This window comes from Schistocerca gregaria, chromosome 9 (genome assembly GCF_023897955.1).
Source record: "Schistocerca gregaria isolate iqSchGreg1 chromosome 9, iqSchGreg1.2, whole genome shotgun sequence".
Taxonomy (NCBI): Eukaryota; Metazoa; Arthropoda; class Insecta; order Orthoptera; family Acrididae; genus Schistocerca; species Schistocerca gregaria.
The window spans coordinates 111,617,412-111,640,361 of record NC_064928.1 but is presented as its reverse complement, the minus strand read 5'-3'; the positions used below and the strand labels follow the sequence as shown (position 1 = coordinate 111,640,361).

General features: G+C 45.9%; 1 protein-coding gene across 4 annotated transcripts in view; it reads left to right on the top strand.

Moving 5' to 3' along the window:
- The window catches only part of LOC126291686 (fasciclin-2), an 856,801-nt gene that overhangs the window by 679,050 nt on the left and 154,801 nt on the right, over positions 1 to 22,950 (top strand). The gene's annotated exons all lie outside the window — the stretch shown is intronic.

Genomic DNA, 22,950 nt, shown 5'->3' with positions numbered 1-22,950 from the left:
ACACGTGATATGCAGAGATTATCTTTGTCAGAGGTAAAACTTAACTATAGATCGTAATCTCGTCACAGATAAAACTGTCTAGCAATTCTGTAGTGCTACTGTCCACATATCACTAAGTTTCATGGTCTCTTCTTTCCGATTAAAATTATCCCTATGTTTATATATTTCAATTGCTTCTCTACAAAGCCGTGGGTAATAGTTCGTCGTCGTAGATAAAATTTTTGTTTCGGAAAACAAGACTCACCGGAGGAGAAACACTCCTCTGAAGATGTCCAGCGCAGCTCTGGACGAAACGTTAGGAGCTGAAGAGTTTTCATGGACCACGACCTTACATCCCGGAAGTTTTACCAGAAGATATAATCACAAAAAATGTTCAAATGTGTGTGAAATCTTATGGGATTTAACTGCTAAGGTCATCAGTACCTAAGCTTACACACTACTTAACCCTAATTATCCAAAGGACAAACACACACACCCATGCCCGAGGGAGGACTCGAAACTCCGCCGGGACCAGCCGCACAGCACATGACTGCAGCGCCTTAGAACGCTCGGCTAATCCCGCGCGGCTAACAATTACAACCTCTGCAGCTCTCTGGTTACTGTCAGGAAAATCGTAGATTCGACCGCTGGAATGGAATATATACACTGCCAAAAGTTCGTACACAGTCCTCACTGGCTCATAGCAGCTTCCACCGATAATCTGCACTGTAACAGAGAAACAATTAAAACGTCAATACGTCAGGAGAGACTAGGGAAAAGTTTAGGCGCAAATTTCTACGGATACCAATGGAATTCGTTTGTTTTAGTTCAGTGAACGCTGCCTGCACCTAACAGCCCCATGTTGTGATATAATACGTGCCTTAATACTCAGCTATTGCGCGCACGGCACAATGCCTAAACAAAATTCCACGCTCCCGTAGGGTGCGCACTTTGTAATGTCCTGTACTATTTCTAAGCTGGAGAAATGACCCCTTTGACCAGGAAGGGTCACCAGTCCCCGGCTTCCGAAATTATAACCGGTCTAAAAAGCAAAACTGTGGCCCGGAGGCCCTACGACTTGCCACCTGCACTTGCTCAAATGGTTCAAATGGCTCTGAGCACTATGGGACTGAACATCTGATGTCATCAGTTTCCTAGAACTTAGAACTACTTAAACGTAACTAATCTAAGGACATCACACACATCAATGCCTGAGGCAGGATTCGAACCTGCGACGGTAGCAGCCGCGTGGTTCCGGACTGAAGCGCCTAGAACCGCTCAATCACATAGCCCGGTCCTCAACTTGCCTGGCCGAAAGCTGATTTCGCTAGCTCCAACAACACACGGAGAAATTATTTTAACATTCGTACCTTTCAGCTGACCAGCCTCCAGAGCAGAAACTAGGCACGCCACTAGCATTCGCGGTAATGTACTGTTTCGTGTTGGGTAACGCCGGCCATCATGGAAATGACAAATCACTGTAGCCCACCACGTTGGCTCCAACCGCAACCTATTTAGAGGAATAGGAAATGACTGGCCCATCGTCTGCAGACTTAACTAAAAGCACCCTTCGTGGCTATCGGGTATTGCCCTGGCGCCTGGACTACCGAACTGGCGGAGTACTAGCGAAGCTACGAAAAGATACCTTAAGGTGTACTCTTATCAAAAGGAGGCTGCAGTTATATGTAAAAGAATATTAATAACAGGGTTATAATCAAAGTTCATGTAAACGGTACAACTATATGTACACTGAGCTGACAAAAGTCATGGGATTATCGTTTTGGACCTCCTTTTGCCCAGCATCAATACAGCAACTAGACGTAGCGTGAACTCAACAAGTGGCCGAAAGTCACCTGTAGAAAATATTGAGCCATGTCGCCTCTATAGCCGTCCATAATTGCGGAAGTGTTGCCATTGCAGCTGACACCTCGATTATGTTCCATAAATTTCCGATGTGATTCGTGCCGGGCGATCTGGGCCGGCAGACCAGTCTCGAAAACTTGTGGCCTGTTGACATTTTGCATTGTCATCCATAAAAATTCCATCGGTACTTGGGAAAGTAATGGTTGCAAATGATGTGCAAGCAGCCAAACATAACAATTTCAAGTCAAAGATCGGTTCAGTTGGATCAGAGGACCCAGCAGGCCATTCCATGTAATCACACCCCGCACTTCTATGGAGCCGCCACCAGCTTGCACAGTGGCATGTTGACAACCTGGGTCCGTGGCTTCGAGGGTTCTGCGCCACACTAGAACCCTACCATCAGCTCTTACCAACTGAATCTGGGGCTCACCTGACCAGGCCACGGATTTTAGTCATCTAGCGTTCAGTTGCTATCGTCACGAGCCCAGGAGAGGCGCCGCAGGCGTGTCGTGCTGTTAGCCAAGGCACTCACTTCGGTCATCTCCAGCCGTGGCCCATTAACGCCAGATTTCGCCGCACTGTGTTAACGGATACTTTCGTAGTACGTTGCCCTGTTATCTCACGCAGTGCTGTTTGTCTCTTAGCACGGAAAACAACGATACGCAAACGCCGCTGCTCTCGGTCGTTATATGATGGCTATCGGCCGCTGTGTTTTCAGTAGTAAGAGGTAATGCCTGAAAAGAGGTGTGGGAAAATTGATTTCCGTAACAATTTCCGAACCGGAATGTCCCATGCGTGTAGCTCCAACTACGATTTCGCGTTCAAACTCTGTGTGGCCATAACCACGTTGGGAACCTTTTCACATGAGTACTAACTTCCGCCAGTGAACTGCCCTTTTGTACCTTGAGTACGCAATACTACCGCCATTTGTATACGTGTATATCCTATCGCATGACTTTTGTCACCTCAGTGTGAAATGAAATGATGGTATGGAATTTATTGGCCGGGATATCCCCTTTGGGGTTCGGCCGCCGTATTCCAAGTCTTTTTAGCCGACGCCACTTCGCCGACTTGCATGTCAATGATGATGAAGGACACACAACACCCAGTCCCCTGCCGGGATTCGAACCCGGGCCCCCTTGCGTGGTAGGCGGTGGGCTAAAGAGGCGGACACCTCAGCGTCACTATCACTGACACTGGTAACGCCGATCCCAGCTCGTAGGAGAGAAGTGGATGGCTTCAGTGTAGAAACTCCTCGGCTGTTGACGAATCCAATTTTCCACGGTGCCCTGCACTTTGTCTTTCATAGACGAACTTCTGATCTCTCAGACGCTGTTTTAAGGAGCCAAAGATATGCAAGTCACAAGGGGAGGTATACTGATTCTTCCACTTAGCAATGGTCGTTGAGGTGAAAAATGCCGAGTAGCACCGTGGTTAGAATCCACGTTGAACTGTGGGTACTTCTACAAGCTGGGTAAGTCAGTTAAAAGTTAGGAGGAAGGCAAAAAGCGTACAATCTACAAGAGTACCGCGCCCAGTAGAGCGCTGTGGTGTTCAGTGCGATATTCAGATTGGTGACTGCTTTATTTACTTAGGGAGAAAGTTCCAGTTAGGGAGAAAGTTCCAGGAACTTCCGTCGAAATTTTTTAAGGAGTTCGAGGGTCTTCTCGGCCGCATATCCCGCGTCATAGTTCTGACACCACCAGAATATTGCCCACCAAAGGAGATACTGCTCTCTGTACACTATTTTCATCCTGCTATAAATTTGTGAAGCATGCTCCCCTTCTGCGCAAAGAAATCGTATAAGCACCTTTTGTTCGGATTGGGGGGCATCCATCATGCAAAGAACTTTAGAAGTAACTCCAAAAATGAGGAAACTAATGCGAAGGAGTTAACCCCGCTTGTGCAATTGGGAATACCAACACACCATCTCTTTGTAAAGACATTCACTCAGTGGGATTACATACAACGCTGCTGCCGTGAGGATCTCCTTTCAATTTGGCATACGTTACGTATTAATGTTTTAAGAATGTTTGTGGGGGACCACTATCACATGGGTAGAGAAAGCGAAAAATGAGCTCTTGAGAAGAGTGGGGGAAGAGAGAGAAATTTTGAAGGTAATCCGAAAGAGGAAAGCCGGCCGGAGAGGCCGTGCGGTTCTAGGCGCTACAATCTGGAACCGAGCGACCGCTACGGTCGCAGGTTCGAATCCTGCCTCGGGCATGGATGTGTGTGATGTCCTTAGGTTAGTTAGGTTTAATTAGTTCCAAGTTCTAGGCGACTGATGACCTCAGAAGTTAAGTCGCTTAGTGCTGAGAGCCATTTTGAAACGAAAGATGAAACAAAAGTTGCGTGGACAGTAGATAAGAAGAGAATGTTTACTGATGGACGCTATGGAAGATAGGGTGAATGGAAGAAGAAGACGACGCAGTAGACACCAGATGGTGAATGGTATAAGGATGGAAAACAATTAAGATAAAACGGGGAGGGTAACAGATGAGACTGTGTGGAGAGCTACATGTGAAGACCTGGCCTATGGGAAGAACACTGCTGGTGAACGCGATTATCGCACAAAGTATGCGATGCTCTACAGTACGTAAGTAAAGGGGATTCATATAGTTACTGGAATGTAACTCGGGAATATATTTTATTTGGAAACAGTTGCTGATGCTTTTCCAAAATATGTGTAGGTGACTTCAGAGAGCATCATCAAGTAGTATGGACTCCAATGCAGATATGTTCTCTGCAAGATGATCCGTTTGGGATGTCAGAAAAGTAGAACACTATATACAAAAAACTATTACTTCTTTAGCTGCACGTACATATGTAGGAGAGTGTGGAGTTTGTCTCTGAAGTTGGAGTATAACACATGAGCACTCAACATGTCCGCCATTGCAGAATGCAGCACATTTACCTTGCGTCCGTGTTGTGCCACGTGGCACGCAGTTTTTCTGGAGTGATCTGCTGAAAGGCCGGCGTAACGCCCTTGTAGGTCGACTTGGTTCTGTGGTTTTTGTGCATACACTGTTGACTTGACGTAGCCCCACATAGAAAAACATCTGCAGGCAGTAGGCCGGGGCTACAAGGGGTGGGTCCACCGCTGCCGTTCAGTATCTGGTTCAGTTGTTCTCGTACTGTGAGAGCCCAGTGCGGTGCAGCGCCGCCCTGTTGGTAGATAATGGGGTCCGTTTCCCGTTTTGCCGTAATTAAGGGACCACGTAATGCTCGATCATTTAGAGTAGTTGATGGCACCAAGTCTCCTCCACAAAAATGAATGGACCGATAACGTTGTACTGATGTCTGGATAATGGCTGGGTCCGTACGACAGTTAAAATTTTCGACAGGAGACATGGCGGGCATTGTCGAGGCGTAACGACCATCTCCACTTAACGACCGAGACACATGTGCCACCTCCGCACAATGTACACTGACTTCTGCTGAAGCAGCGGTTATCCAGTTTTGGCCACCCATACTCCCACACCTCTAAAAGCAAAATCAAACTTACACTCGTTGAACAGAGCAGATCCTTTGAATAATTCTTAATATCTCATATCAGCGGATGAAACGTCATAAGACAGTCCAATATTGTCTCGCTTATACGAGGGGACATAAACATACACATTCTTACGGCAGGACAAGTAACGGTACCGCAGTTCAAAGTGTCCCAAATACAGTGTGGGGTCCTGCCCAGATGTCTCGTATAGAGTTCCTAAAGGATGCTGCGTTCTCGGAATGCTATGCAACAGTTCAAGCAAATAACATCAATAGTTTTATTTCAATCAAGCAGATTGAGAATACTGTTGTATTTAGAACAAGTGTCGCCAGCGATGGGCGACATGCAAACAGTAATGTTCTTCGCTATCAACGAAGTCCGAACAAGCAATGGATATGGATCACTAATAACTGATAATTAGCACTCTCTGCTAGCCGTGCTGATACTGCCCTCTAATGTCTGGTGGAGGCTGACAGGAGCGGTGCTTATATTCTCTTCTTGCAGAGGTCGCTCCTTGTCAGCGGGGTACTGGCTGACGTCGTCGCACAGCCTTCTCTGGTCTTGCGTTCTTCCTCTTCGTTCTGGCGCTCGTGGTTATGCCAGAACAAACCTGGCGTTATTTTTCCATGTAGTCACCAAGTGTCTGTAAACAACGGCCGGGACTTCTACCAATCATTTAATTCATGGACGATATAAATCCGCTCCTTGGTCACGTAGCCACTCGAGAACTGCTAGTAGACGGACAAAGCCGTTTTTGGCGTATTGTGTTAGTGTGAGTTGCCTACATCATGGGGAGGTAAACACTCAGGGGAAAACCTATTGTTCTCCTTTGACTGACATGTCAACAACCAGTTATTCTCCTTTGATTGAGAGGTCCTTAACCTATTGTTCTGCGAAAACGATCCTTCCTTTTGACAGACATATCCTTAACCTACTATTCCACCCCCCCCTCCTCCTCCCTCAGGAAACCTCTCCCCTCGCTGCTACAGGTACACTTTCAGGTCTGAGTTATTGAAATAGCCCCTCTCATTCTTATCGGTTTGATTGACTACTTAATGAAATTGATCAATTAACCTCTCCCCCTGTGGTAAACCCCCTCCCCTTGCACAATCGCTCCTGGAAATTGGCGAGAAAAAGACTCAGTTGATTGGGTCATTTGGAGGGAATTCGATTGCAGTGTATGGAATATTGTTTAAACAATTTAGAGAAAGCATAAAATAATGTTCATTTATGGCATTGTATGGAATATAGTTTATTTATTTAGTTAAAGAATTCGTCCAGAGATCGATTGCGGTGTATTGGAATATTGTTTAAACAATTAAGACAATTTGTGGAATATTGTTTATTTGAACAGTTCAAGGCAGTGTATGGAATATATGGAAATTGGTGGCTCTTTGGTGGAGAGGAAGGATCTCATAACAGGAAAGTCAAGGATATATTATTGATGTACAAAAACTAGTTCAAATGGCTCTGAGCACTATGAGGCTTAACATCTGAAGTCACCAGTCCCCAAGAACTTAAAACTACTTTAACCTAACTAACCTAAGGACATCACACACATCCATGCCCGAGGCAGGATTCGAACCGGCTACCGTGGCGGTCGCGCGGTTCCAGACTGAAGCGCCTAGAACCGCTCGGCCACATGGGCCGGGGTTTATTTATAAAAAATTCAGTTTGTGGGGGTTGCATTTGTCTTGCCCCTCATTCTCTGCTACTTGGAAAGATGAAGGTCTTGTAAGAAGTAATTACATGGGACAAACATGTTGCATAACCTAACGTTCGGCCCTTTGTCGGCACTTAACATGTTGTTCTGTTGAATGATTTTTCATGTCACCCCCATTTCCTTAAACTATTGTACTGTCTCCGATACCAAATTAAGTAATTAGTTACGTCCTACCACCATATTGTGGTACACTTTTCGAATTTCAGGTGCTTTTGAACGCCAAAAATGTTCTATTAGGTTGCAGAAAAGCTATTAGTTTGCAGAAAAAATGGAAGTCTCTTGTTCAAGACGCGGACTTCCCGATCAGCACCACCCACGTCTCTGCGGCCTTGGTCAGAATTGTTGGCACCATTTCATTGTGGCTGGGTGCCACAATCCATAAGGTTCCTATATCGCCAGACATTCTCGTTGAGTCTGCGTACAACTCACAAGGGGAGGCGCCAATTGTGAAATTCAGATTCGATTCATACTGCGCATAATAAAAGCTCATGGCCAGAGGTGTAATGTGGCAAAGCACCAAGATGCAATTCTCAGCCGTTGTCGAGAAAATCGACAGTTAAAAGAAAACGTTGCGGTGAAATACTGTCTACGATTGTTAATCTTGTACAGCGTCGTGGCGCAGCGGTAAGCGCTCGGGTTCGTAATTCGAAGATCGCCGGATCTCTCGCGCCATGCAATTTTTATTATATATATTGAGGCGGTACAATTGGAGAGCGACCCGCCTTCACCAACATGCATAAGCAATTCATTATATATATCGCCTCCATGTTTCGGTTTGTTTAACAGGGTGTACCAAAGCTCTCCCGTCCACACTGATTTTCGACGATGTTACAAGTTACGCTAGGGACCGCATCTACCTTCTTTCGAAGTTAGCAGGCAACTACGCTGTTATGCGGCGGCTTGTTTCGGCCCATTCAACATCTGTCCTTGAAGTGTAACGAGCGATTAACGGAGTTTATATTTCGTACCTCCCACAGCAAATTTGTGCTCGTGGGGTCTCTATTCTAATTCGAACGTTTGACGTACGCTATACGTATTCGTTCCGGAATATCGTTTCTACGTATTCCGTTAACTAAACGTGGTTAATATTATGAAGACAATTAATAACATTTGTGAAATACAACTTTGTTTGCGGAAAACATAATGACGTTCGAAGTCGCCAGTTTTTCCACGACAGACGACTTTCAACAACTTATTATATCCATAATTGTTGCATCTGATTGCCGGGAATTATATATGGCACGAGATTCCATCCGGCGACCTTTGGATTACGAACCCGAGCGCTTACCGCTGCACCACGACGCTGTAGAAAATTGTTAATAGTAGAGAGTATTTCATCGCAACGGTTTCTTTCAACTGTCGATTTTCTCGACAACGGCTGAGAAGAGCAGCTTGGTGCTCTGCCACATTCCACCTCTGGCCATGAGCTTTCATTATGCGCAGTATGAATCGAATCTGAATTTCACAACTGGCGGCCTCCCCTTGTGAGTCGTATTCCGCACAACAACCTTACTCTCCCGCGTGTCGTTTCACTCGCACACCGCGGTGCACCTGTTGTCCTTACCGCCGCAGAACCCGGCACATGTACTACCTTCTGTCGCTGCGCGCTGCTCGCCTTGCACAGTGGTCTTAACATAGGAGCTCCATACGTACATACCAGCATGTCACTGCTGATGGATTGTTCCCAAACATTAATAAACGGCTTGTAGATGAAGACGTTTTGCTCAAATGAGAAATTCCTTGTCGAGACAGGAGCGTATTTTATAGAGTACTTCCTATATTTGGAGATGGTTGGGACGTTGGAAAAAGTATACAGCGGTAAAAGGAAACTGTGTTGAAAAAGTACAGGGTGATTATAATTAAAGTTAAACATTAAAACGGCTGCAGAAATGACACCACTGGTCATAATGACGTCAAATTATAGGAATATTATAGGAGAAGGGGGGAAACGTATGGCAGAAGATAAATAAATAGTTACGAATGTAGCAATAGATGGCGCTGTAAACATCATAATTTAGTAGTGGTCGACTACAAATAACAAATGAATCGTGCAACAATGCCTGAGGTGTACGTTTGACTTTAAACTAACTGTACTACTCAGTGTGCGTGGGTGTACAGGTGCGATACCGTTAGTTACATAAGACTATATACTACGGCAACGTCGTATCACATCGAATGAGAATAACAGGTTTTTGATTGTTCAAATAAAATGGCTCTGAGCACTATGGGACTTAACATCTGAGGTCATCAGTCCCCTAGAACTTAGAACTGCATAAACCTAACTAACCTAAAGACATCACACACATCCTTGCCCGAGGCGCAGAATTCGAACCTGCGACCGTAGCGGTCGCGCGGTTCCAGACTGAGGCGCCTAGAACCGCTCGTCCACTCCGGCCGGCTTTTTGATTGTGCTGAGGCCAAAAACCGCATAAAAAGCATGATTCGAAATCAAATCGGATTATTATTTTCCGTGTCACTGGCGCAAATCATGTTCAATATGTAATCCGCAGTTTTCTGCAACAAGTTGAAATCCAGAAGCCGGCCGGAGTGGTCGAGCGGTTCTAGGCGCATCAGTCTGGAACAGCGCGACCGCTGCGGTCGTGGGTTCGAATCCTGCCTCGGGCATGGATGTGTGTGATGTCCTTAGGTTAGTTAGGTTTAGGTAGTTCTAAGTTCTAGGGGACTGATGACCTCAGAAGTTACGTCCCATAGTGCTCACAGCCATTTTTTTAAAAAAATCCAGAAACAGCGTGTTCCACAACTGAACGAAGTCTTTCCGGGGTCACATTCAGAACGTGTTGCGCATTGTGTGCCTTCAGTGCAGCTAAGTTTGCAGTCAGAACCGTGAACACAACATGTTTCAGATAGTCCCACAGCCAGAAGTCACTCGGATTAAGATCATGCGATCGCGACAGCCAGGATATAGTGATATGGCGGCTGTTAATTCAAGCATTTCCGAAATGGCGCTTCAGTAGCTGCTTAACTGGATTTGCTATGGGCGGAGGTGCGCCATCTTGCATGAAAACGATCCGACCCACTCACCCACGCCGTTAGAACGCTGGAATGACATGGTTGCGCAAAAGACACTCATTGTGCTTACCAGTGACGGTACAGGTAACAGGACCGGAAGCACTTGTTTCTTCGAAGAAATATGGCCTTATGTTAAATGATGCCGTAAACCCGCACCACACAGTGGCCTTTTGAGGATGAAGTGATTTGCTTGTGGATTTTCCGTTGGCCATCTTCGACAACTCTGTGTATCGACATATCCTGTCAGATGGAAGTCACAAAATCTTGCTGGCAGGTCAACAGAATGCAACTCGTGCACATGGGAAATTTTGAATGGATAGCAAAGAAGGATGTTTCTCAGGATTTTACGCGCCTTGCTCACGCGTATGTCCAATGCTCGGGCAGTTGTCCGTGCACTACACGTTTGCACACCATCACTCGTTTCCTCCTGCATTGCTGTGGCCACTGCTTCCACTGACGTCGAATCAATTCATTTCCTCCCTCTACCAGGTTGCACACCAAAAGAACCCGTCTTTTCGAATTTCCAAATCACTTTCTCCAGACCCAAGACAGTCATCGGACCAACGCCTTTTTGGAAACCTTTAAGTTTCGGGAACTCCTGCAGAGCGACGTGTGCAATGTCATCATTCTTGTAATACAGTTTTACAAGCAGAATGCCATCCTGCATTGAGACAGTCATGGCGAATGTCGCAGATGCGAAACAAGGAAAAGCCGTGTACTCGGCGTGTTATAGCCACTTAATTGGATCGTGTACGTGACAAGTGTTTTGATTTACGTATTCTGAACCATACTGCGCCATCTATTTATCAATTTTCACACTATTTTTTTCTTCTGCCATACGTTTTCCCCTTTTACGATAATATTCTGTTGTAATTTGATGTCATTCTGACCAGTGGTGTTATTTATACAGCGTTTTGATAGTTTAACTTTAATTATAATCACCCTGTACTTGTTTGAAATAAAGTGTAAACATTTTCAAAACGCTTAAGCCCACTTTCGAACCGCCCTCGTGTTTCAATATCTGGAGTTCAAGACAAAATGAGTCACTTATTTGTAAAGGTGGTAAGTACTTGACGGTGTTAGCAAAGGGAGCAACAGTACTTCAATCGGTTTAGCCCAGAAGCTGTGTATTAGAGCACGTGTGAACTCGGGTTCTGTAGAGACGCCGGCCGCAGCCTGGATGTAACGAGATCTTGTTTGTTGCGGTGTGTGCTCTGCTTCCAATTAGTGGCGCCTCGTATTTCTCCGCTGTAATTCCCGCTCCAGCTGACGGACTTAACCACATCTCACTTGGCCACGGACATATATGTACAGAAGTTCGTTATTCAGCCAGTTTTGTAGTAATTTGCTAAATACCGGTTACTTATTAATGCCAATGGGTATTTATGCACGTGCAGGCGGATGATTATTTATGTGTGTACAGATAGACGAATTATTTCTCCGAGCGAAAAGTTGTGGGAAACTGGCGTTTGGTTCCTTTAGGATGTTTCTCAAAACACTAACGCGAATTCTTTACAGGCAAATGGGAAAACTAGTAGTTGCCGACCTGGAGGAAGATCCGTTTGGATTCCGTAGAAATATTGGAACACGTGAGGCAATACTGACCCTACGGCTTATCTTAGAAGCTAGATTAAGGAAAGGAAAACCTACGTTTCTAGCATTTGTAGACTTAGAGAAAGCTTTTGACGATGTTGACTGGAATACTCTCTTTCAAATTCTGAAGGTGGAAGGGGTAAAATACAGGGAGCGAAAAGCTATTTACAATTTGTACAGAAACCAGATGACAGTTATAAGAGTCGAGGGACATGAAAGGGAAGCAGTGGTTGGGAAGGGAGTGAGTAGTCTATCCCCGATGTTATTCAATCTGTATATTGAGCAAGCAGATAAGGAAACAAAGGAAAAATTCGGAGTAGGTATCCATGGAGAAGAAATAAAAATTTTAAGGTTCGCCGATGACATTGTAATTCTGTCAGAGACAGCAAAGGACTTGGAAGAGCAGTTGAACGGAATTGATAGTGTCTTGAAAGGAGGATATAAAATGAACACCAACAAAACCAAAACGAGGATAATGGAATGTAGACGAATTAAGTCGGGTGATGCTGAGGGAAGTAGATTAGGAAATGAGACACTTAAAGTAGTAAGGAGTTTTGCTATTTGGGGAGCAAAATAACTGATGATGGTCGAAGTAGAGAGGATATAAAATGTAGACTGGCAATGGCAAGGAAAGCGTTTCTGAAGAAGATAAATTTGTTAACATCGAGTATAGATTTAAGTGTCAGGAAGTCGTTTCTGAAAGTATTTGTATGGAGTGTAGCCATGTATGGAAGTGATACATGGACGATAAATAGTTTGGACAAGAGGAGAATAGAAGCATTCGAAATGTGGTGCTACAGAAGAATGCTGAAGATTAGATGGGTAGATCACATAACTAATGAGGAGGCATTGAATAGAATTGGGGAGGAGTTGTGGCACAACTTGACTAGAAGAAGGGATCGGTTGGTAGGACATGTTCTGAGGCATCAAGGGATCACAAATTTAGCATTGGAGGGCAGCGTGGAGGGTAAAAATCGTAGTGGGAGACCAAGAGATGAATACACAAAGCAGATTCAGAAGGATGTAGGTTGCAGTAGGTACTGTGAGATGAAGAAGCTTGCGTTGGATAGAGTAGCATGGAGAGCTGCATCAAACCAGTCTCAGGACTGAAGACCATAACAACAACAAGGATGTTTCGTGGAATTTTATTCGTTTCAAATAGTTCCCACCAGGTTCTGTAGAATTCTGTTCTTTCTTTTCTGCCAGACTGGACTTAGTACGAAATACTTGAATACCTCTCTAATTAAAGCAGCTACAAATACATAGTTTCTGTTTTGGTATACCGTACGGGGTAGCCCGCATTTCGTGGTCGTGCGGTAGTGTTCTCGCTTCACACGCCCGGGTTCCCGGGTTCGATTCCCGGCGGGGTCACGGATTTTCTCTGCCTCGTGATGGCTGGGTGTAGTGTGATGTCCCTAGGTTAGTTAGGTTTAAGTAGTTCTAAGTTCTAGGGGACTGATGACCATACATGTGAAGTCCCATAGTGTTTAGAGTCATTTGAACCATTTTTAGTAAGGGGTACCTTAAAGTAGTAGATAAAATGATAACCTTTCACCGCCACGCATCGTCGACAAGGACTTAAAAAAAAGAGCAAGGTTTGCTTATTTCTAATTGAATAGCATGGCAAGATTGTTCAGTTTGCCCTCTTGGATCATACAATGTCTGTGGTTTTGCTGTGTGCGCTACTCTTTACTCTTCCTTTCTCCTTCCATCCTATTACTCATGAAAGGCGACGGTGTAGCTGGATTGAAGCTTTTTTGTTAATTGCAATTATAGTGTGTTCACGCTCCTCAACATATTTTTTAAAAAAATTGTCTGTTCAAAATATGTCTCAGGGCCAGTGCAATTTTAGCATCTGACTGAAAGTGGGCGTTTTTTCATCGGCTAGTCTTTCCTGTAAAGACATAGTTGCACAGCTAAAACAACGATCTTCAGTAACATTCTATATTCGATTATCAGTTTAATGTTCGTTATACTGTGGTCACACTTGGTCAGGTATGCAACACACTCCTTCTCCATAGAAAACGTGGAAATCGACAGCTAAAAAGAGATTGTATTTGTAAATGCGTCTGAACACTTGCCGGCCCCAGTAGTGTCCTTACGGTGTGTCGAGGCTGTGTAGCCCATGATCCTTTGTCCACGGCTGTTGCCCATCTCTCGGTGAGCCAGCTGCTAGCCGCTGGCATAGCAAGTGACGTGGACGAGCGCTACTCATACGGATTCGCCAAGCAGATGCAGTACTCCGTATTGTCGTAAGGAATTCGTCGGCGCTTAGAAAAAGGTGATGAAACTAGCGGAATTCCAAAACCGGGCGGCCGTTGCGCCTTCTCGGACAAGTCATTTTAGACACCTCAGGGAACTGCTCGTTCGTATCTGTATACAGGCGACAGCATGCGTACCTGAAATGTTCCAAAACTCCGCGCGCATACAAACTGGATTTTCCGGCGCTCTTACCTCGGGTTATGTTGGTAAAAGGGTAAGTTCATGTATTCCGGATAGCCCTTCGCTAGGGACCATTTGTATCCCACCAAAAGGATCGTGACTGTCCCACAGTGCAGGGTCTACGTCTACATTTACATTTATACTCCGCAAGCCACCCAACGGTGTGTGGCGGAGGGCACTTTACGTGCCACTGTCATTACCTCCCTTTTCTGTTCCAGTCGCGTATGGTTCGCGGGAAGAACGACTGTCTGAAAGCCTCCGTGCGCGCTCTAATCTCTCTAATTTTACATTCGTGATCTCCACGGGAGGTATAAGTAGGGGGAAGCAGTATATTCGATACCTCATCCAGAAACGCACCCTCTCGAAACCTGGCGAGCAAGCTACACCGCGATGCAGAGCGCCTCTCTTGCAGTGTCTGCCACTCGAGTTTGCTAAAGATCTTCGTAACGCTATCACGGTTACCAAATAACCCTGTGACGAAACGCGCCGCTCTTCTTTGGATCTTCTCTATCTCGTCCGTCAACCCGATCTGGTACGGATCCCACACTGATGAGCAATACTCAAGTATAGGTCGAACGAGTGTTTTGTAAGCCACCTCCTTTCTTGATGGACTACATTTTCTAAGGACTCTCCCAATGAATCTCAACCTGGTACCAGCCTTACCAACAATTAATTTTATATGATCATTCCATTTCAAATCATTCCGCACGCATACTCCGAGATATTTAACAGAAGCAACAGCTACCAGTGTTTGTTCCGCTATCATATAATCATACAATAAAGGATCCTTCTTTCTATGTATTCGCAATACATTACATTTATCTATGTTAAGGGTCAGTTACCACTCCCTACACCAAGTGCCTATCCGCTGCAGATCTTTCTGCATTTCGCTACAATTTTCTAATGCTGCAAATTCTCTGTATACTACAGCATCATCCGCGAAAAGCCGCATGGAACTTCCGACACTATCTACTTGGTCATTTATATGTATATATACTGTGAAATTACACGCTTCTTCCTGCTCAGGCAAATGGAGCCGATCGGTTGGTTGTTTTGCATTTGAAAAAGTCTACGGGGGGGATGGTGGGACTTACGGAGGCGCACTTAGGTCATGTGCGTTTCCTCTAACGACACCACAAAAAGGATTTTTCACTGTATTTTCGCCGTCACAAGCGGACCAAAACCCAGCCGAGGATTCGAAGACGGATGTGCACAACAAATGGCTGACGTTATTGCGATATATTCCTAAGATCTCGATCTCAAACAACCTTGAAAATTTTCTTGGTATGTTTGTCCGTTTGCGAGATACAGAACTTCGGAGTTACGCTGTTTCTACTGGTAACATCCGGTATGGAGAGAAATCTAAATAATAAATAGCCACAGCAAATTTCTCAAGTTTTAACGGTATATTCTCTAGATATTTATCTAGAAGAGCCATCACCTCGTTAAAAAATTCATCCTTTACCGAGAAATCCAGCAGCGGGTTCTGAGACCGCTGTGCACAGCTGATGATTGTAATTTTATTCCAAAGATTCAGATCTCGAATAGTCTTAAAAATTTTCTTCACATCTTTATCTACTTTCGAGATACAGAGGTTCAAAGTTACTCTACTTCTACACGTAAAATGTGCACGTAAAATCCTGTGTGAGGCGAAAACGTATTTTATAAAGTGACGTGGAATGGGAAAATATGCTGTAAAGTGTCTCCGTTATTATCTGGAAACCCCATGCTGTAGTACTGAACTTTTTTGCAAGTAAAATCCAGTCTGAAGTGTAAAATTATTTTGCGTTATCTCAATTGCACGTAAGTAAACTATCTAAATAGTGACAAATACATTTGTTTCCATACGCGTTACATTCCCTGCTGCAGAAGGTGACAGGCGGGGGGGGCGATGGCTTTGAGCACTATGGGACTTAACATCTAAGGTCATCAGTCCCCTGGAATGTAGAACTACTTAAACCTAACTAACCTAAGGACATCACACACATCCATGCCCGAGGCAGGATTCGAACCTGCGAACGTAGCGGTCGCGCGGTTCCAGACTGAAGCGCCTAGAACCGCTCGGCCACACAGGCCGGCTATCGGAGCACAGAAAATGCGAATATAACTCTGTTTATTTAAAAGACTGTCTGAAAAGTTGGGTGCCATGTCTCATTCTAGCTTCCTCAGTACATTTAAAAATATTCCCAAAAATTGTGGCGTGCGAACATGCTGAGAAAGGAGGAGGCAGTGGCGAGTGGAATAAGACGGAAAACTAATAAATATTGGAATATAGTAGACAGTGGTTGTGGTATAGAGAGAGCTAGGGAGAGAGTGGAAGTGTGCTAGAAAGAGGCGGACACAGTAGCAGTGGAACGTAGTTGTCAGTGATATAACAGTGCTAGGAAAAGAGTGAAGGAGACATTGTCCGTGGGAGAGGAATAAAGAGAACGAGAAAGTGGAAGGAGCCGATACTCACTGGTAATGAGACATATGGGAATGACGAGGGGGAAGAGAGCGATAGTGACAATGAGAAGAGACAACAGCAGCAGGGAGAAAATAATGAGATATTAACTGTAAGAGTGGCAGTTAGAGAGGCACAAAGAGGTAGTGACATTGAGTTGGGCTGAATGAATGATTCTGTATGTCTTATAGTTTTCGTGCAGTTGTCTTCTAAAAACCCGGAACAACCGTGTATCTAATGAACAACCCTGTATCTAATAAATATTTTCACAAAAGGGATTTGCGTTTCCCTAAGATAGTATGCCTAGTCTGTGTAATTTTAACGACACAGTAGTCCCCATATGTTACACTTCACGATCACATCAGATTTCTTGAAAACTGCTGAAATAAAATTAAAAATTACTGGTACTGTTCATCTATTCAGTACAGACGGCTGCCGTGTGATCCTGTGCCAGTGGCGTCGTTTGGGTGCGGTCTGGTAGGGTCTCTGAGTGAGCACTCAACTGAGCCGACATTACCCCCTCAAGTGCCCCGGCCCAGTTCTCCGAGCAAGGAAAATCCGGGACGCTACGTGGGTTCGAACCTGTCCCTCCCCGTAAAGCACTCACTGTCAGACGCGCTGACCACTTTCCTTTTATTTCTCTCTTTAGCAGTTCTATGTGGATGTCGGATGACATCTCTCAAGTTCCATCGATAAGAACTTCCCTTTTTTACTATAATTATTGCAGAAGGTGGCCAGTCCGCTGAACGAACACGCTGAGCTGATCGTTCCGGCAGCCACTCAGCCGCGGAGGCGGACAGGCAGCTGAAATCCGTGGACTTAAACCTGGTAACCGTTGTGAAGAATTTCCTGCCCCACCGGAGAGTAGCAGTGCTCAGTTCGTGATTTAGTATTCCGCAATCCGGTCCCAAAGAGTCCAATCTGCGGCATGGGGCGTGTCTTTATTAATGGACAGTGTCACACATTGATTGGAACCCGCGTTCTCTCCACCCGCCTTCCTTTTTCCGCTTTTAATAATTCACGTGGCGTTTCGGCCGCAGTGTCCCGTCATCGGGCGTCAGCTTGGGCGGGCGCGGGTGACGGCAGCGCCTCTGGCGGCGGCCAGCCGAGACGGCCGCCAATTAGCGCTAATCGAGCGGGCGCGGAAGCGGCTGTCTCCCCCGTCCCTCCACCGCTCCGTGCTGTAATTAAAACCGCGCCACGCCGGGCCTGCCTAATTGCCGGCGGTTTTTCGCGAACTGCGTCGCACGTCGCTCTCGCGGCAGCGCAAACAAGGCGGCGCCGAGGTGGAGCGTTACCCCCGTCTCTCTCTCTCTCTCTCTCTCACACACACACACACACACACACACACACACACACAAAGTAAATGGTGTCTTCTAAAACTAGCCGCCTACGTCACTAGTGCTAACGAAGAAAAGCCACACTCGTATGCAGAACGTAAAGGACGAAAGTAACTTTTGCACGGTGTCTCGTTTCCAACTAACGTAGCACAATGAAACTTGGACCGTACATAGAAAGAACTGCTACAGTATGGTACATAAGGTAACTAAAAGAAATACGCAGCGAGAACAACAGGTACGACACTACTACTGCCTGTAAAGACGTGTCACGTCATTGGCGGTGACGTGGCTCTTTTGTTCCCGCGTAGTGATTTGCAAAGATTTTTTAATCGAGATTCGAGCAGTGATTAAGTATCCAAAATGAGATTTTCACTCTGCAGCGGAGTGTGCGCTGATATGAAACTTCCTGGCGGATTAAAACTGTATGCCGGACCGAGACTCAAACTCGGGACCTTTGCCTATCGCGGGCAAGTGCTGTACCGACTGAGCTCCCCAAGCACGACTCACGCCCCGTCCTCACAGCTGTACTTCTGCCAGTACCTCGTCTCCTACCTTCCAAAGGTCCCGAGTTCGAGTCTCGGTCCGGCACACAGTTTTAATCTGCCAGGAAGTTTCAGTGATTAAGTACTTCGTAAAGAAAGGTATCAAAGCAAAGGACATTCGTGCCGTTTCCAGAATACACTGTGGGACTCTGCTCCTTCACACTCAGCTGTTGCCAAGTGGGCAAATGAATTTAAATTTGGTCGGGAGAGCTTATATGATCCGCGCAGAAATTGAAGAATTAGAAATGAAAAAAATATCTGCAAGATGAGTACCGCGACTCTTGACGCTGTATCAAAAACGCACGAGAATAGACATATCGGAACAATGTTTGGCCCGTTTTAGGAGAAACGAACAGGGTTTTTGCGCTGGTTTGTGGCCACAGATGAAACTTGGATGCACTGCTATAATCCAGAGACAAAACAACATCAAAGCAGTGGAAACATGCTGATTCTCCGCCACCAAACAAAACAAAGACAACTCCTTCGGCGGGAAAGGTAATTGCATCAGTGTTCTGGGATGCGAAGAGAATCTTGTATGTACATTATCTCGACATTGGTCAAACAATTTCTGGAGGATACTATGCTAACATGTTGAACAAATTGCAACAAAAGATACGCGAAAAAAGGCCAAGTTTAGCAAGGAAGAAAGTCATCTTCCATCAAGATAATGCGCACCCGTACCTATGTGCCGCCGCCACGGCAAAATTACACGAACTAAGGTAGGAATTGTTGACACAGCCGCCTTATTCGCCTGACATGGCTCCGTCGACTTCCATCCCTTCCCAAAACTGAAAGTTTTTCTTTGTGGACGATGGTCCACTTCAAACGAAGAATTGATAACCGGAGTTAACAACTACACTACTGGCCATTAAAATTACTACACCAGGAAGATGACGAGCTACAGACGTGAAATTTAACCGACAGCAAGAAGATGCTGTGATATGCAGATGATTAGCTTTTCAGAGCATTTACCCAATGTTGGCGCCGGTGGCGACACCTAAAAAGTGCTGACATGAGGAAAGTTTTCAACCGATTTCTCATACACAAACAGCAGTTGGCCGGCGTTGCCTGGTAAAATGTTGTTGTGATGCCTCGTGTAAGGAGGAGAAATGCGTACCATCACGTTTCCGACTTTGATAAAGGTCGGACTGTAGACTATCGAGATTGCGGTTTATCGTATCGAGACATTGCTGCTCGCGTTGGTCGAGATCCAATAACTATTAGCAGAATATGGAATCGGTGGGTTCAAGAGGGTGATACGGAACGCGTGCTGGATCCCAACGGCCTCGTATCACTAGCAGACGAGATGACAGGCATCTTATCCGCATTGCTGTAACGGATCGTGCAGCCATGTCTCGATCCCTGAGTCAACAGATGGGGACCTTACGAAGACAACAACCATCTGCACGAACAGTTAGACGACGTTTGCAGCAGCATGGACTAGCAGCTCTGAGACCATGGCTGCGGTTACCTTTGACGGTCTATCACAGACAATAGCGCCTGCGATGGTGTACTCGACGACGAACCTGGGTGCACGAATGGCAAAATGTCATTTTTTCGGATGAATCCAGGTTCTGTTTACAGCATCATGATGGTCGCATCCGTTTACAGCATCATGATGGTCGCATCCGTGTTTGGCGACATCGCGGTGAACGCACATTGGAAGCGTGTATTCGTCATCGTCATACTGGCGTATCACCCGGCGTGGTGGTATGGGGTGCCATTGGTTACACGTCTCGGTCACCTCTTGTTCGCAATGACGGGACTTTGAACAGTGGACATTACATTTCAGATGTGTTACGACCCGTGGCTCTACAGTTCATTCGATCCCTACGAAACCCTACGTTTCAGCTGGATAATGCACGACCGCATGTTGCAGGTCCTGTACGGGCCTTTCTGGATACAGAAAATGTTCGACTGCTGCCCTGGCCAGCACATTCTCCAGATCTCTCACCAATTGAAAACGTGTGCTCAATGGTGGCCGAACAACTGGCTCGTCACAATAGGCCAGTCACTACTCTTGATGGACTGTGGTGTGGTGTTGAAGCTGCATGGGTAGCTGTACCTATACACGCCGTCCAAGCTCTGTTTGACTCAATGCCCAGGCGTATCAAGGCCGTTATTATGGCCAGAGGTGGTTGTTCTGGGTACTGATTTCTCAGTATCTATGCACCCAAATTGCGTAAAAATGTAATCAAATAACAGTTCTAGTATAATATATTTGTACAATGAATACTCGTTTATCATCAGCATTTCTTCTTGGTGTAGCAATTTTAAAGGCCTGGAGGAAACTCATTTTCGAGATGGGATCAAGGCACTGGAACATCGTTGGACCGAGTGCATTAATCAACAAGGAGACTACATCGAAGAATAAGAAAAGTTTAATTACTTTTTTTCTATTGCGTTCCTGGAACTTTTCAAACCACCCTCGTAGGGGATTTGTTGAGGATGGGAGATCAGCGAGAAGTGGGACGTCTGGTGATGTTGCGAGCAAACTTTCGAAAGAAAAGACTGAACCTACTCAGTAGTGGAGGTTTTATTTCTCCAAACCCTTCGGCCTGAAGGGTGGACTGAACTCAAACTCCTCTGAATAAAATTGCTGAACACGCACAGGGCGCTTCATTTGTCCGCCAGTTTGGTTGACAGGCACTGGATGGTCGTTGCTGTATGTGGACGTGCTAGATGAGCTTTAAGTCGGGAGATAGGGCAGGCCGGGCCATTCCAACAGATCCACCACACGTGCCGTTCGGTGCGGCTGCGCATTGCCATCCGTAAGAATGAAGTCAGGGCCGAGTGCACCCCTGAAAAGACGCACTTAGGGAGGGAGTACAGTGGCACTTTTAAAAAACGTTGACCAGTGAGTGTATTGTGTTCGAAGATTTGCAAGTCAGTAAACCCGTGCAATATTACGCCTCCACACACCGAAACACCTGGGCCACCGAAAAGGTCATGTTCGCCAGAGTTCCTGGGTGCGTGACGCGTTCCCATCTCTCGCCACATGAGAGTACGCCCGCAATGACTACTCAGGATGAATGTGCTCTCATCCGAGGACAGCATGCAATGCCGCTTTTCGTTGGGCCAGTCACTAAGCTCTTGGCACCAACAAACTTTGCCGCCAATTACGCTCGCCAACGGCACACGACGTACTGGTCGTTGGGCGAATAAACCTCCCCACTCACGAGACGGTTGACGGGTGATTTAAGGCGGTTGACGGCTGATTTACACCCACGTCCGTGAGCGCACCCACAACGAGAAGTAGTCGCTCATTTAAATCTAGTTTTGGCCCAGATTTCTCTCGAGACTAACGACTAATATCTGATCATAAGTACCCGGACACCGCTCTGTAATGCGGGATTGACAACCAGACGTCACGAGAGGCAGACCCTCCAGTACAAAAAGGAACCGGAGATAACCGTGTTGTCGGTAGAGAAGCGGTAGCCGCGCAGAATGAGTCGTTCAGCTGAGGTCAGCGACGACACCTCAGTAACAAAGCATCGGCGGCATTTTAACCCTTCTGAAACTGCCCAAGTCAGCTGCTGGTGATGTGCCTGTGAAGTGGAAATGCGAAGCAACAACTGCAGCTTAACAAGCACCAGGCAGGCCACGTACAGAAAGACAGGAGAGTGGTTACGAAAAAATAGAACGAAGTCAGTGGAAGGAATGATTCGAGAATTCCAAAGCCAAAGAGGTATCAGCAATCTAGCTACCTCAGTGACTGAGCGTAGGGAGTTAACACTGATCAAGCAGCCCCTCGTAATCCACACATTTCCCTAGCCAGGGCTGCAAAGATCAATGCCACTGGACAGCGTATGGCTGGAAAAGAGTGATTATAAGTGATGAATCACGCTATACTCTGTGAGAGTCCGATGGAACGGTGCGTGTTTGACGATGGAATGGTGCGTGTTTGACGATGGAATGGTGCGTGTTTGACGAATTCTTGGAGAGCTTTACGTACTGTCGCGTGTAGTGCCAGCAGTGAAGTGCGCAGCCCTAGGCGGTGTTCCGGTATGAGAGTGTTTCTCGTGGTTAGTATGTGGGCCCTTTATTGCGCTTAACCAAACACTAAATCCGGAAGAATGTAAAGACATTTTACCGCATTGTGTTCAGGGTAGAGGTAAAGTTTTGAGACGACGATTGTTCGTGTCAGTGTGGCAGTCCACCCTGTCATCAAGCAGCATGTGTGAGGTAGTGGTTTGTGGACATTTCCTGAAATTCCTTGATGCAATAATTTACCAACAGCCGTATGTATTCTAGACATTTATTTTGTTGTTGTTGTGGTCTTCAGTCCTTTGAGACTGGCTTGATGCAGCTCTCCATGCTACTCTATCCCGTGCAAGCTTCTTCATCTCCCAGTACCTACCGCAACCTACATCCTTCTGAATCTGCTTAGTGTATTCATCTCTTGGTGTCTCTCTACGATTTTTATCCTCCACGCTGCCCTCCAATACTAAATTGGTGATCCCTGGATGTCTCAGAACATGTCCTACCAACCGATCCCTTCT